Genomic DNA, 16,793 nt, shown 5'->3' with positions numbered 1-16,793 from the left:
CCTTCAGTTTGCGTTGAGCTTCACTGGAACATTGCAGCAGGCCAAGGACGGACATGTGTCATCTGCAAATTTAGCTACCATGCCTTTGTTCCCCTCATCTAAACCATTGATATAAATTATAAAAAGCTGAGGCCCCAGTACAAACCCCTACGGGGCTCCACTTGTCACATCCTGCCAAGCAGAAAAAGACCCATTTATGCATACTCCCTGTTTTCTGCCAGCCAGCCAGCCAATCTTCTATCCAGGCTAATGTGTTACCCCCTACAACATGAGCTTTTATTTTCCGCAATAAGCTTTGATGTGGCACCTTATAAATGCCTTTTGGAAATCCAATTACAGTACGGCTACAGACTGCCCTGGAGTGATTTAACACTCCAGCTGATTTACTCAGAGGGCAGAAATTTTCGTCCCATGGGCGGGTGCGTGCCTGACCCGAACGGGAGTAAAATAGTGCCCGATGACGTCGGCTGAGCGTCCCGATGTTTTGCTCAGTGTGCGCATGCAGGCGCCGGAATGGGCCCGCCATTAATTAAATGGCCACTTAAGGCCCTTGACAATCAAATTGACTGTACTTTTTCCTTGCCCGTGCGATTTTCTGCGGGCAAAACGGGCAGGCGGCCAGCCGACATTTTCACAAACCTCATCCAAGGGCAGGATAAAAAGGGTCAGCAGCATTGCCGGTGTGTGCAGTGAGCAGTTATGGAGGCAGTTTGCAGCTGGTTGCTTATTGGTACTTGGCAGCTTCATCTCTGTTTGGGGCTTCACTCTAAGCATTTATGGGCTTCCTTTCAGGACTCATTGATGTCTGCCCGGCCCTCGGAGGCTTCAGGCCGTGTGGACCCTTCCAGGTATCAGACAACCTTCTGAAACTGTAGGGGTTTGTACTGGGTCCTCAGCTTTTTATAATTTATATCAATGATTTAGATGAGGGGAGCAAAGGCATGGTAGCTAAATATGTATATGACACAAAGATAGGTAGAAAAGTATGTTGTGAAGAGGAAATAAAGGGTTTGAAAACCAATATAGATAGGTTGAATGAGTGGGAAAAAAATCTGGCAGATGGAGTATAATGTGGGAAAATGTGAAGTTGTTCACTTTGGCCTGGTAATGGTTTCTGCTAGAGGCGCCTCCCCTCAGGAAGAAGAGAGGGGAAGAAGGGAGAGGTGGCCAGGAGTCCCAAAGCAGCTTCCAGGGGAGGGACCTGTGGGGTGCAGGGTCAGCTGGAAGCCCAAGGCGGAAGGGGTGCACTAGACATCACTATTCTGCTGCCAGGGTTTACAGGCGGTGATGCAGCTACCTCAACATGTCCGAGGTGCAATGCTGAAAGAGGCTCCGCCTCTCAAAGATGACAGGCAGCTCGTGCGCCAATGTGATGTCACTGTGGACCTTCCTGCACACCATTGATGGACGGCCACCTAGCTGGGATACTGGGTGCCTCATCCATCTCCCACACTGACACTGACAACCTGAGGTCAATGACCTTGTGAGGGTTTACTGGTCCGAGCACAACCACAGGAACCCCTGATTCTGTCCCTGGAGCTGCCTCTCCCTCTCAATGGAGGAGGCAGCGAGCTCGGCCATGACGGTCACACTCTGCATGGACTCCTCCAACCAGGAGACCATGGCACGCAGACCCGCATGGATCTCCACCAGGTCCTCCCACACATCTCACTGGACGTCCAGCATCTGCCGCCTAATGGACGACTCCAGAGGCTCAACATCAGCCTTTGTCCTGGTCCTCAGCAGTCCTCTGATTGCCGTCGTCCTGGGCACTCTCTGCCTCTGCCTGCACCTCAAGTGATTGTGAAGTGCCCTCACTAATGTGCACTGATATACTAGCCACTGATCTAATGCCCACTGAGGTGCTGGTATCTGCGCTGGGGACTGTTTCAGAGAGCGGGTGTGACGCAGGTGCAAATGAGGCCCAATGGTCCTCTGGTGTCACCATTCCAAACCTCCCTCTCCCTTTGTGTGTAAAAGTGTTTCCTAATTTCACTCCTAAAAGGTCTGGCTCTAAGTTTTAGACTATGTCCTTCAGTTATAGACTCCCCAACCTGCAGAAACAGTTTCACTCCCTCTGTTCCCCTTAACATCTTGAAAACTTTGATCAAATTACTCCCTTAATCTTCTAAAATTCTCACTCTTACCTTCATCTGGCACCCCTGGCTCTTCACACCAGGTTGCATGTGGGACGTGCTGGCTCTCAAGCTCCAGGGCATCTTGCTCATACCTCGGAAGGATTAGGAGGCTAGCGGGGCCTCCGCCGGTCCACAACCTTTCTATATTATTGTGGGCCGCCTTCCCCTGGAACAACAGAGGAGCATTGAATACTCCATTCTGTACCTGCAGCGCCATTGCAGCCTGGCCAACCCCAGCTGAGGAGCACCTTGCAGGACACTTCCAAGCTGTGGCCCTTGAACCTCAAGGCACTCAGTCCAAGCAGCCAGGGCTCACGCCCTTGGCCAGCTCTGGCGTCATTGACAGTTAACACTCAAACTGAGGTCCACGGGGAGACTGACAGACCTTAACACATCTGCGCACTGACCCATGCCAACACAGTACTCAGTCCTGAGCGCAACAGGTCATTGAAGCGCTTCTGGCACTGCACCCAGGAGTGCCGCACCACGTCATGGCTGTTCACCAGTGCTGCCACCTCTTCCCATGCCCACTTTGTGAGGTGTGGTGGCCTCCTCCTCCCATCCCTGGGGACAAGGATGTCCCTCCTGGCAGCCAGCTCCTCCAGGGGGATGGCGAAGCACTAATCAGAGAAGCGGAGGGGGCCGAGTGCCCACCTGACATGTCCTTCTGCCTGCTGTGTGCAGCTGCACTCGGGTCCATCGTGCCAGCTCAGGGAACTTCCTCCGTGGCAGCCTTCCAGGGGCTGCCTGGGCTGCTTTTGAACCATTGGACCCGGTGGCTGACAGGCCCTCGCCCCCCTCCCCCACCGCCCCCCACCTTACTCGGCCCTTCCCGGCCAGTGCGAAGTCGCGTTTCATGCCGGGCAACCCTTGGTTGCTCCGCCAGCGTGAAATCGCGGTAGGGGCCCGATCATGGGTGGCGGTCAGTTTCACCACTGCTCCCGGGCCGGCCCACAACCGCCCACCGGACAAAGGGAAAACCCTGCCCACAGTCACACGCCTGAGCAAGTTTTTCACCTGCAAGGAAAAGCTCTAAGTAAATCCGTGTAAAAACCAACAGAAGTATAGGGCAAAAGCAAAAAAACTGCAGATGCTGGAAATCCAAAACAAAAACAAAAATACCTGGAAAAACTCAGCAGATCTGGCAGCATCTGCGGAGAGGAACACAGTTAACGTTTCGAGTCCGTATGACTCTTCAACAGAACTAAGTAAAAATAGAAGAGAGGTGAAATATAAGCTGGTTTAAGTGGGGTTGGGGCAAGTAGAGCTGGATAGAGGGCCAGTGATAGGTGGAGATAACCAAAAGATGTCACAGACAAAAGGACAAAGAAGTGTTGAAGGTGGTGATATTATCTAAGGAATGATTAAGGAATACAGAACTAACACTTTCAGATGTCCCATGGCCAATCTTCCAGGAATATCTCCATCCAGACCCCCAAAGATAATGTTTGGTATTTGTGTGAACTTAAAAAAAGCACACGATAAACTTTGAACAAGAATATTCTTCCGATTGTTTCCTTTCTTTTCTCGGTATCAGGCAGAAACAAAAGGAGGTTAGTGTAAACATCAGGGACCCTATTGCAATCTTAAGCAAAGCGCTGGTTGGCATTTCAAAACAGGATGTAGTGCTGCAATATCTATTTTTTTTGGCATTAGGCAAGGGGCGGAAGGAAGAAAATAGTTTTTCACAAAAATGTACGGAAAGGGTTGTGTAGTGGTTTGTCATTAGGTTAGCAATGAAAATTTTTTTTTTTTATTCATTCACGGGATGTGGGCTTCGCTGGCTGGGCCAGCATTTATTGCCTATAACTAATTACCCTTGAGAAGGTGGTGGTGAGCTGCCTTCTTGAACCGTAGGTACCCTCCACAGTGCTGTTAGGAAGGGAATTCCAGGATTTTGACCCAGCAACAGTGAAGGAACGGCGATATATTTCCAAGTCAGGGGAACTTCCAGGTGGCGGTGTTCCTATCTATCTGCTGTCTTGTCCTTCTAGATGGTAGTGGTCGTGGGTTTGGAAGGTGCTATCGAAGGAGTCTTGGTGAATTCCTGCAGTGTATCTTGTAGATGGTACACACTGCTGCATCGGTGGTGAAGGGAGTGAATGTTTGTAGATGTGGTGCCAATCAAGTGGGCTGCTTTGTCCTGGACAGTGTCAAACTTCTTGAGCGTTATAGAGCTGCACTCATCCAGGCAAGTGGGAAGTATTCCATTACACTCCTGACTTGTGCCTTGTAGATGGTGGACAGGCTTTGGGGAGTCAGCAGGTGAGTTACTTGTTGCATGATTTCTAGCCTCTGACCTGCTGTTGTAGCCACAGTGTTTATATGGCTAGTCCGGTTCAGTTTCTGGTTAATGATAAGCCCCAGGATGTTGATAGTGGGGCTTTCAGTGTTGGTAATGCCATTGTACATCAAGGGTACGATGGTTGGATTCTCTCTTGTTGGAGACAGTCATTGCCTAACACTTGTGTGGTGTGAATATTACTTGCCACTTGTCAGCCCAAGCCTGGGTATTGTCCAGGTTTTGCTGCATTTGGACATGGACTGCTTCAGTATCTGAGGAGTTGCAAATGATGCTGGATGTCATGCAATCATCAGCGAACATCCACTTATGCCCCAGTGATGGAAGGAAGGTCACTGATGAAGCAGCTGAAGATGGTTGTGCCGAGGACGCTACCTTGAGGAACTACTGCAGTGATGTCCTGGAGCTGAGATGATTGACCTCCGACAACCACAACCATCTTCCTTTGTGCTAGGTATGACTTCAACCAGCGGAGAGTTTTCCCCCTGATTCCCATTGACTCCAGTTTTGCTAGGGCCCCTTGATGCCACACTCGGTCAAATGCTGCCTTGATGTCAACGGCAGTCACTCTCACCTCACCTCAGGAGTTCAGCTCTTTTATTCATGTTTGAACCAAGGCTGTAATGAGGTCAGGAGCTGAGTGGCACTGGGGGAACCCAAACTGGGCATCAGTGAGCAGGTTATTGCTAAGCAAGTGCCACTTGATAGCACTGTTGATGACCCCTTCCATTACTTCAATTCGAAGGCCCAGGCTAATGCTCTGGGGATATGGGTTCAAATCCCACCGTAACAGTGAAATTAAATTCAATTAGTTAATTAATAAGGCTATTCTTAATAATGGTGACTATGACAACTATCATTGTTGTAAAAACCTTAGTATCCTTTAGGAAAGGAAATCAGCCGCCCTTACCTGGTCTGGCCTACATGTGACTCCAGATCTACAGCAATGTGGTTCACTCTTAACTGCCCTTGGAAATGGCCTAGTAGGGCACATAATTCAAAGGCAGTTAGGGATGGGCAACATATGCTGACCTTGCCAGCAATGCCCAGATCCCTTGAAAAAATAAGTATATTCCTACAGAGCATGATGACCCAATGTTTAAATTACATTTTTAAATAATTGAATAGTAGATAACACATAATCCATATGAACTCCTAGACTGGGTTTGATCATCCAAGGGGGTTGGAGAGGAATTTTTTAGTTTTTTCCCCCCTTATTGTACTGGGGAATTCTTCTGTTTATCTGCCTCCCTCATGGGATTACACCACTGTTGGAAGGTTAAGAAGTATTTAATCATGATGTTGCAAGAATAATCAATGTTGTGCAGGCTTGATGAATCGGCTATTTCTTCCTGTCTGTCACTTTTGGTTACTTTTTCATGTTGTAAACAATGAATAATAACTATGAGCAGAAGTTTTTGCCATCCTTAACAGTGTGTTTATCCTTTGAGAGATAGGAGATTTTAGTAGGCAATGTATTATGCCATAGATTATTGCTCCATTCTGACCTAGACTCTGCACTACTTATAGGAATAATATGCCAAACAGGACATACAGCCCCTCCAGCCTATTCTGCCATTCAACTAGATCATTATTGATCTATGACATAACTATACCTGTCTTTGCCCCGTATCCCTTGTTATCTCTGGTTAACAAAAATCTATTAATCTCAGATTTAAAATAACAATAAACATTACATCAATTGTCATTCATAAAAGAGAGCTCCAAACTTCTTGCTCCCTTTATGTGCAAAAGTGTTTCCTAATTTTACTCCTGAAAGGTCTGGGTCTAATTTTTAGACTGTGTCCTCTGGTTCTAGATTCTCCAGCCTGCCAAAATAGTTCCACTCCCTCTACCCAATCTGTTCCCCTTAAAATCATGAAAACTTTGATCAAATCATTCACTTAATCTTCTAAATTCTAGGGAATATAACCCTAGTTTGTTTAATCTCTCCTCATAATTTAATCCTTAAAATCCAGCTGGTAAATCTGCACTGCACTTCCTTCAAGACCAGTATGGCCTTCCTAAACTGTGGTGCCACCAGGGCCACTCAGCTCCTAACCTCGTTATAATCTTGGTTCAAACATGGACAAAAGAGCTGAACTCAAGAGGTGAGGTGACAGTCACTGCCCTCATCATCAAGGCAGCATTTGACTGAGTGTGTATCAAGGAACTCTAGCAAAACTGAATGGCCAAGCAAGCCTCTCAGTTGTACAAAACCGCTACAGACAGACCACCTGGCATCGACTTAGACACTGGAAATGACAACAGCACATCCAGCCCTGTTGAATCTGCAAAGTCCTCCTTACTAACATTTGGGGGCCTTGTGCCAAAATTGGGATAACTGCTCCACAGACTAGTTATGCAACAGCTTCACATAGTCACACTCACTGAATCATACCTTGCAGATATACCCTGACCCCACCATCACCATCCCTAACCCTAACCCTGTGCAACTAGCAGGACAGACCCAGCAGAGATAGTGGCACAGTGTGGTGTATGTCTAGACTGGTTCTGCTGCAGGTAGTGTGGGAACCAACAAGAGGGAATAACTTACTTGACTTTGTCCTCATCAATCTACTTGTCGCAAATGCAGCTGTCCATGACAATATTGGCAGGAGTGACCACCACACAGTCCTTGTGGGGATGAAGTCTTCACATTGAGGATGTCTTCCATCGCATTATGTGGCACTACTACCATGCTAGATGGGATAGATTTTGAACAGGTCTAGCAACTCAAAACTGAACATCTATGAGGCGTTGTGGGCCATCAGCAGCAGATTTGTATTCAACCACAATCTGTAACCTCATGGCCCAGCATACCCTTCAGTCTACCATTACCATCAAGCCATGGGATCAACAGAAAATACTGGAAAATCTCAGCAGGTCTGACAGTATCTGTGGAGAGAGAAACAGAATTAATGTTTCGAGTCCGCATGACTCTTTTTTCAGAGCAGCTCTGAAGAAGAGTTATACGGGCTCGAAACGTTAACTCTGTTTCTCTCTCCACAGATACTGTCAGACCTGCTGAGATTTTCCAGCACTTTCTGATTTTATTTCAGATTTCCAGCATTTGCAGTATTTTGCTTTTGTTTTAAGCCAATCCTGATTCAATGAAGAGCGCAGGACTTCAAGCACCAGACAAAGCTAAAAATGAGGATTCATCCTGGTGAAGCAGACTACTTGCATGCCGAATAGCAAAAGCAGCATGCGATAGACAGAGGTAAGTGATCTCACAACCAACGGATCTGATCTGAGCTCTGCAGTCCTGCCACATCCAGTCATGAATGGTAGATGATTAAACAATTAACAGGAGGAGAAGGACCCACAAATCTCCCCATCCTCAATGATGGGGGAGTCCAGCACATCAGTGCAATAGGTAAGGCTGAAGCATTTTCAACCATTTTCAGTGAGAGGGATCGAGTGGATGATCCATTGAGGGATGATGATTGGATTCTCTCTTGTTGGAGATGGTCATTGCCTGACACTTGTGTGGTGCAAATGTTACTTGCCACTTGTCAGCACAAGCCTAGATATTGTCCAGGTTTTGCTGCATTTGGACATGGACTGTTTCCGTATCTGAAGAGTCGCGAATGGTGCTGAACATTGTGCAATCATCAGTGAACATCCCCACTTCTGACTTTATGATGGAAGGAAGGTCATTGATGAAGCAGCTGAAGATGGTTGGGCTGAGGACACTACCCTGAGGAACTAATGCAGTGATGTCCTGGAGCTGAGATGACTGACTTCCAACAACCACAACCATCTTCCTTTGTGCTAGGTATGACTCTAACTAGCAGAGAGTTTTTCCCCCTGATTCCCATTGACTCCAGTTTTGCTAGGGCTCCTTGTTGCCATACTTGGTCAAATGTGGCCAGTTAGTTTAGCGTCTGTTGTTGGGTAATTGTTGGAATCCATTATTTATGAAGTAGTAATGGGGCATTTGGAAAGTCAAAATGCAATCCATCAGAGTCAGCATGGTTTTATGAAGAGTAAATTGTGTTTTACTAATTTGTTAGAGTTCTTTGAAGATGTGACAAGGAAAGTGGATAATGGGGGTCCTGTAGATATAGTATATTGGACTTCCAGAAGGCCTTTGATAAGGTGCCGCATAAAAGATTAATATACAAGATAAGATCACACGGAGTTAGGGGTAATATATTAGCTTAGATAGAGGATTGGCTAACCAACAGAAAGCAGAGAGCCGGGATAAATGGGTCTTTTTCTGGATGGCAAGCTGTAACTAGTGGGGTGCCACAGGGTTCAGTCCTTGGGCCCCAACTATTTACAATCTATATTAATGACTTGGATTCAGGGATAGAAGGTACTATAGCTAAATTTGCAGATGACACCAAAATAGGTGGGAAAGTAAATTGCAATGAAGAAATAAGAAATTTACAAATAGATATGGAGAGGTTAGGTGAATGGGCCAAAATTTGGCAGATGGAGTTTAACATGGATAAGTGTGAGGTTATCCATTTTGGTCAGAAGAATAAAAAGGCAACTTGTTATTTAAATGGAGAGAAGCTTCAGAATGCTTCAGTGCTGAGGGCTATGGGTGTCCTCGTGCATGAATCGCTGAAAGCTCATATGCAGGTACAGCAGGTAATAAGGAAGGCAAATGGAATTTTGGCATTTATCGCTGAAGGAATAGAGTATAAAAATAGGGAAGTGTTGTTGCAACTGTACAAGGCATTGGTGAGACTGCACCTGGAGTACTGTGCACAGTTTTGGTTCCTTTACTTGAGGAAGGATGTGGTTACATTGGAGGCGGTTCAGACGAGGTTCATGAGGTTGATTCCAGAGGTGCGAGACTTGTCTTATGAGGAGAGATTGAGCAGTTTAGGCCAATACTCGCTAGAGTTTAGAAGGATGATAGGAGATCTAATGGAGGTATATAAGATGCTAAAGGGGATAGACAAAGTAGACGTGGAGCGGATGTTTCTCCTTGTTGGGGCACTCTAGAACGAGAGGCCATAGTTTTAGGCTAAGGGGTGGTAGATTTCAATCAGAGATGAGGAGGAATTACTTTTCTCAAAGGGTCGTGAATCTGTGGAATTCACTACCTCAGAGTGTAGTGGATGCCAGGACGCTGAATAAATTTAAGAAGGAGATGGACAGATTTTTAATTAGTAACAGGTTGAAAGGTTATTGGGAGAGGGCAGGAAATTGTAATTGAGGCCGAAATGAGATCAGCCATGATCGTATTGAATGATGGGGCAGGGTCGAGGGGCTGAATTGCCTACTCCTGCTCCTAGTTCTTATGTTCTTATGTTTTTATGATGTCAAGGGCAGTCACTCTCTCCTCACCTTGGAAGTTCAACTCTTTTGTCCATGTTTGAACCAAGGCTGCAATGAGGTCAGGAGCTGAGTGGTCCTGGATGAACCCAAACTGGGCATCAGTGAGCAGGTTATTGCTAAGCAAGTGCCGCTTGATAGCACTGTTGATGACCCCGTCCATTACTTTACTGATGATCGAGAGTAGATTGAAGGAGCGCTAATTGGCCCGGTTGGATTTGTCCTGGTTTTTGTGTACAGGACATACCTGGGCAATTTTCCACATTGCCGGGTAGATGTCAGTGTTGTAGATGTACTGTAACAGCTTGGCTAGGGGTGCGGCAAGTTTCTGGAGCACAAGTCTTCAGTACTATATTAAGGCAGGAGAGAGAGGTGGAGAGATTAGGGAGGGAATTCCACAGCTTGGGGCCAAAGCAACTGAAGAAAAGCCGTCAGCTCTAATTTGAAGGTGCTACAAAAATGTAAGTTGTTATTGTATCCATACTGGGAATGGTGTTCATCGAAACATGGAAGGTACAGCAAAAAACTGAGCCCACTCTCGCTGGTTCTTGCTCTTAAGTTGGAGTTATCTATCATGCATCCTAATTCCCTGACAGTATCTAGTTTAAATTATTCCTGTCAAACACTTATCCAAATACCTTTTAAATGATTTTCCAGTTTCTGTAGCCAACTATATTAAAGTATTCAGTTGGTCTGGCAGCATCTGTGGAGAGTGATTCAGGTCAAAGACCTTCCATCAGAATTCTGATGGGGGTATGTTGTTGTGAGGCGTGGAGGGAGAGGTGTAGTCATTTTGAGGAGTAAGGACTCACTAGAAAGCCCCCAGTCTCACTTACCTTTACCAGCTGCCACTGAACTGCCCATTCAGTCCAAGACAAATCCCATCTCCAACAACCAGTGTTAATGCCACGGCTGCAATTTCCAGATATATATCCTTATACAGAGACTGATCAGCAAGTGGAATGATTTGACAGGAATGCTGTTTAATTCCAGGTCACTGTATTACTTCATCATGTATTTATACATTGCAACTCTCTTTCCTTCCCCACTGTCCCAATAAGAAAGATTGAGTTACCATTCATTCAGCACCTTGTATGATTTCAGGACTTCCTGAAGCATTTTATAGCCAATGAAATGCAGAATTATTGTAATGTAGGGCAGCCAATCTGTGCACAGCAAGATTCCACAAACAGCAATGAGATAAATGACCTGAATGTCTGTTTTAACAATGATGATTGTGGGATAAATATTGGCCAGGACACTCAGGAGAACTACCCTGCTCTTCTTCAAAGTAGTGCCATGGGATCAATATGTCAGTCTGAGAGGTCAAACATGGCCTCAATTTAACATCTCAACCAAAATACAGCAGCTTCAACAGTGCAGCACTCCCTCAGCACTGCACCAGTGTGTCAACCTAGATCATGGGCTCAAGTTTCTGGAGTGGAACTTCAACCTACAACCTCCTGATTCAGAAGCAAGAGTGCTACCCGTTGAGCCACACGGACACCCATCAGGGATTGGATGGCGACTAGCAAATCCAAAAGCTGCAAAAACGTTGTGTTGGGCCAAAACAGATTTCGCAAGCTGAATGCAGGCAGCTGTGTGAAGCTTGTGAATTGAGACGCACTGACACCAAGAGCCAAGAGGGATTCAACAACTGGGTATTGTGAGAGCAGTTGGAACATACGATCTTCTTTATCTGAACTCAATTAATGCTTGTCTAAATTACAGGATAGATTATTCATCACTTACAGACTGCATGTTTCCTCTAATGTTTCCAAGGCCCCTGCATCTTCAAAAACTGAAAAAAACACGATAGCATCTGATCATCTCTTCCTTAAGCTTGAACTTCCAGTCCTTAATCTCCATTTTTAACCAGCTACTCTTTCAGCTGTCTGTTTTTTAAGGCTATATTATTAACTGTATGGCAGGCGCGCTGACGATCGATGCTCTGTAATTTATACCATCTCCATGGCCACTGGCACCAGATTACTGAAGAGAATCAGCTTTCGGAGTCAGGTACAGTAGGTTTGGCAGCACCTGTACTGTGGCACAACCGTTGTTTTACTTTGTAAAATTTCAGGCACCAATTCTAACTGGCAGGCTGGTTTTCGGCTGGTGTGAGGTACTGAATCAGCCACTGATCCAAAAATGAGGTCCAGGATATTTTAAATTCATTTGAAGCCCACAGGTTGCTTCCCCATCTATTCCATCCTGGGAGTAGCTGGAGGTTGCTTGCTGAGACCATTTGTTAGCAGCACTGATCTGTGGGTCTCCCACGATTGTGATCAAGGAGGTCTGACTGCAACCAGACACGTCTTATTTGCAAGGTAGAAAATTCAATAAAATGTGGTGGTGAATATACAGCGCATCATAGAGTGGAATCGTCCCAAATTTGCACTAAGTGCGGTAGCGGGCGGGAAAAAAGAATAATGGTGGCTTTGCACGCCGTATCGTCCCAATCCCGCCTTATTAATCATGCGTTCCCAGGAAACATGCTGTTTTGCTAGCGGGTGGCCTCTGATTCGCCCGCTACACCGTCACCTCACCGCTTCCTCACACCAGGCGCCATTCCTCTCAGTGCTTCCAGCCCATGACGGCTGCACAGAAGACGTAGCCCTGAGTGCCAAGAAGACTGCAGCCCCTCCCGATTCAGTGACCCATCCCTGGAACGCCTTTTAGATGCCATGGAGGCCCCTTGTGATGTCCTCTACTCCTCCTCTGGCCGCAAAAGGGGCAGCAACATTACCAATCCAGCTTGGGAAGTGGCGGTCAGCGCCAACATCCTGCAAAAGAGGACAGCTACCCAGTGCCACAACAGGATGAATGATCTCCTCCGTTCTGCCAGGGTAAGTCACTTTTCTCATCACTCTCAACTCACACACTCACAAACCTACGACACATCCACATGGACCTCACTCACTGCCAATTCAAGGAACATCACCATTCACTCTGTCACACTCACCGTCATTGTCCTCATCCTGTCCATGGCACCACTCACCACTCACATATGCCAAGCATACTTATCATCTGGCCTGGCAGGCATCCTGCTTACACTCTCTCCTTCTGTACTCATGCAGGACAAGCTGGCACACAACAAAAAGGAGAGGTCACAGACTGGTGGAGGAATGCCTGAAACCAAGGTCCTCACAGACTTTGAAAATAGAGCCATCCAGCTGGCCGGTGAAGATCTGGACCATTCCTGTGCTGCTGGTAAGATCGTTGGTGCTCAACCAAGTGAGGATCCAGCAGTGCAACATCCATCAGACAACCATGCTGTGAGTGATGTATCCTGTTTCACAGGCCACTGCCATGCACTAATTATCTCCCCTTGATTTTACAGGCACATCTGAGAAACAGCCGAGGGAGTCCATGACCCAGGTCCTCCAATCAAGCCCCGAAGATAACTCAGAAGAGGAATCTGCTGGAACCCTCATTGAAGTCCCGTCACAGCACTCACCCACACCCTCCACTAGCGCAGAGACACACACCTCGGTGCGCCCAAGCTTTAGATTAGCCTCAGGGTCACAATCTAGTGAGCACATTGCACTGTCTGATCCACAGCAGGCAGCGACAGGGACTTCCGAGGTATCCGGCACTCAGAGGACTGCTGGAGGCCGGACATTTGCTGAGTCCGAGTCAGATGACGAGCCTCTGAACTCGGTCATGTCTCAGTCGCCGGCACTGCAAAGGTAAGCTCGGGAACATCAGGAAGGGATGTCCGCTGCACTCTTCAGATTGTAAGGCAAGATGGAGGAGTCCATCCGCCTTCAGGCTGAGATGAGAGTGTCGGCATGCCAACGCACCGAGGTCAACACCGGTAGGACGGCAGCCGCCATGGAGACCTTGGTCCATGACATCGGTTCTGCACTGCTGCATGGGATGAACTCCATCGTTCACCCCATAGTTGGCCTCCAACAGTGTCAATGTGAGAAGGGTGTGGGGCAGCTCGATCTCACTCCAACTTCCCCTTCTCCTCAAGAAGTCAGCCAGGGGCCCTCAGGAACCCATAGGGAGGAGGATCAGCAGGCACACACCCTGGGGCCATCCACTCCGGCAGTGTCCGGCCCATCTGAACCCCTTTTTCCTGTAACCCCAGCAGCTCCAGCTCCACAGGTCGAGGAGGGTGCCACTGTCACACAGCAGGACTCTGAAAGCAGGCCAGAGCCCTCCAGGTCTCGGCCCTCTAGAAGATGCCTGTCAAGGTCATCACAGGCAGGGCGTAACAGTCAGCAGGCTGCCTCCACCTCCGCTGTAAATGTCAGAGGAGCACCAAGATGTAGCAGCAGGGTTAAGAAGGTTAAGAAGATGTAACTCTTTTGAGTCAAAACAATAAACTAAATGAGCAAAAACAAGGGAGAAAACAAGCACAGCCCCTAAGTCAGGTCAGCTGTAAAATCAAGGAAAAACTTTAAAGGAACCTTATAAACATCAAACTAAGATGTGATTAAAGGGGTCAACAAAACACCCCAGACCCCGCGGTGCCCACCGAGCACGGAAGGCCTCGATGGTGCCGGCAGACACCGCGTGCTCCCTTTCCAGGGACATCCGGCCGCGAACGTAGCCGCGGAAGAGGGACAAACAATCGGGCGGGACTCCCCCGTCGATCGCCCGCTGCCTGGTCCTGTTGATGGCCAACTTGGCCAGACCCAGGAGCAGGTTCACGAGGAGGTCCTCCTCCTTCCCGACCCCCTTCCGCACCGGGTGTCCGTAGATCAGGAGCGTGGGACTGAAGTGCAACCAAAACAGTAACAAAAGATTTTTTAAATAACTAAAAAGGGAGTGCAGCCTAAGACATCCTATATACGCGTGGTCCACGGACTCCACAAGACCGCAAAAAGGGCATGTGTCCCGGGAGTCCGTGAACCTAAACATCCTCCTATTGTAGGGGACTGCTGCATGCAACACCCTCCAACCCAGGTCCCCGATAGAAAGAGGGAGAACACCTCCGTAGAGGGCCTCCCATCGGGGGCCTCGGCCGCCGGACGGCAACAAGGCACGCCAGGGCGTGTCCGGGCGGCGGACCAGGGCGAGAAAATGGAAGGTGTGCAGCAGCAGTCCGTACAGAAAACCCCTCCGCACCGTGCCAAATGGCACGGAGGGCATGTCCCCGAGGCGGCTCATATTATTGCGGGGCACCGGCACCCGAGGGAGGGTTCGGGGCTTGGGGCCAATGTGGAATTCCGTCCGAACAGGGGAACGTTCAGCCGGAAGATCACCGCGCACCTGGGCCACCTCCAGACCTAAAATGACTTCGGGTCCGAGCACGACCGTTTTTAGGTCTTGGATGGCATCGGCCGCGACCTGGACACTCACTGACGCGCGACGCGCCAACTCCTGCGGGAGCATCCAGCCCAGTCCTCCACCACCCAGCACGTCCCCGACCCTGGTCACCCCGGCAGCCACAGCCCTCCTCTCCGCCAGCCACTGAAAGGGACGGAGGGGCGGATTCCTGAGCAGCGGCTCTCTGACGATAGCCGCTACTCCTGACGGGGGAGAGCTGCGTCGCGTGGCGACCACGTTCCAGACTTTGATCAGGTCCTGGTAAAAGACGGGAAACACCTGGAAGGAGCCGAGGCCCCTCTGATCTACAAACAGGAGCTGCACGTCATAATTCAGGCCGTGCACCTGGCGGAAGAAATACGTCGCCAGGGCACACCATCTCGGAGGAGGCTCGACGTAAAGGTATCGCTGCAGGGTCTGAAGACGGAAAGTCGCCACCTGCGTGCGTAGGCACACCAGCGCCTGACCGCCCTCCCTAAGCGGGAGACTCAGAACCTCAGCGGCGACCCAGTGCAATCTTTTGTCCCAGAAGAAGTCGACTAGCATTCTCTGGATTTTCACGACAAAGTCCGGGGGAGGGGTCAAAGTGACCAGCCGATACCACAACATGGCGGCGATCAGCTGGTTTATGACCAGAACTCGACCCCGGTAAGACAGCACTCGGAGCAGTCCTGTCCAGCGCCGCAGGCGAGCGGTGACTTTCGTCTCCAGTTCCTGCCAGTTGGCCGGCCAGGATTCCTCGGCAGGGCAGAGATGGACCCCCAGGTAGAGGATGCTGGTCCTGCTCCAGGTGAAAGGCCTGAGCTCCTCGGGTAGGGGATCCGTCTGCCACGGGCCGACCAGGAGTCCAGAACATTTCTCCCAGTTGATCCTGGCAGAAGAAGCCGCAGAGTAGACCTCCTGGCACTCGCGCATCCTCCGCAGGTCAGCCGGGTCATTAAACATTAGGAGCACGTCATCGGCGTATGCCGAAAGGACCACCCCGATGCCCGGCCCGCGCAGAACCAATCCCGACAACCTCCTCCGCAAGAGGCGCAGGAAAGGCTCCACGCAAATAGAATACAACTGGCCGGACAGGGGGCAGCCCTGACGTACCCCTCTCCCAAAGCGAAGGGGCGCCGTCAGGGACCCGTTAACCTTCACTAGACACTCCGCGGCGGTGTACAGAAGTCGATCCGGGCGACAAAGTGCGTCCCGAAACCGAATGCTCGCAGAGTCCCGAGTAAATATTCGTGATCCACCCTGTCGAACGCCTTCTCCTGATCAAGGGACAGGAAGGCGCTCGACAGACCAGCCCTCTGGGAATGGTGGATTATGTCCCGGACCAGATGGACGTTGTCGTAAATCGAGCGGTCCGGGACGGTGTAGGACTGGTCAGGGTGGATCATGCGGTCCAGCACGGTGCCGAGCCGAGAAGACATGGCTCTGGCGAATATTTTATAGTCCGTGCTGAGGAGGGAGACCGGGCGCCAGTTTTTAAGTAGGCGGAGATCCCCCTTCTTCGGCAACAGGGCAATCATGGCTCTGCGCCACGAAAGGGGCATCTCCCCGGTAGCAATACTCTCCCCCAGGACCCCCGCGAAGTCGCCCCCCAGGACGTCCCAGAACGCCCTGAAGAACTCCACGGTCAGCCCGTCAAGTCCCGGGGACTTTCCCCTTGAGAGACCATCGAGGGCGCCGGTCAGCTCCCCCAGACTTATAGGGGAGTCAAGCTTTCCGGCGCCCTCCGGGCCAACCTGCGGCAGGTCCTCCCACAAAACTCTGCAAGCATC

At 49.3% G+C, this 16,793-nt stretch overlaps 1 protein-coding gene across 1 annotated transcript in view; it reads left to right on the top strand.

The window, feature by feature from the left end:
- Positions 1-3,942: 3,942 nt before the first annotated feature.
- LOC144668789 (CMP-N-acetylneuraminate-beta-galactosamide-alpha-2,3-sialyltransferase 4-like) overlaps positions 3,943-16,793 on the top strand; it is a 171,771-nt gene continuing 158,920 nt past the window's right edge. The window contains exon 1 of the mRNA XM_078531143.1: positions 3,943-4,092. The gene's annotated coding sequence lies outside the window, so the exon portion shown is untranslated. The remainder of the gene's footprint in view (positions 4,093-16,793) is intronic.

Source organism: Cetorhinus maximus, chromosome 2, assembly GCF_964194155.1.
Source record: "Cetorhinus maximus chromosome 2, sCetMax3.hap1.1, whole genome shotgun sequence".
Lineage (NCBI taxonomy): Eukaryota > Metazoa > Chordata > Chondrichthyes > Lamniformes > Cetorhinidae > Cetorhinus > Cetorhinus maximus.
Note: the sequence above shows the minus strand (reverse complement) of the source record. Positions and strands in the feature narration are given on the sequence as shown.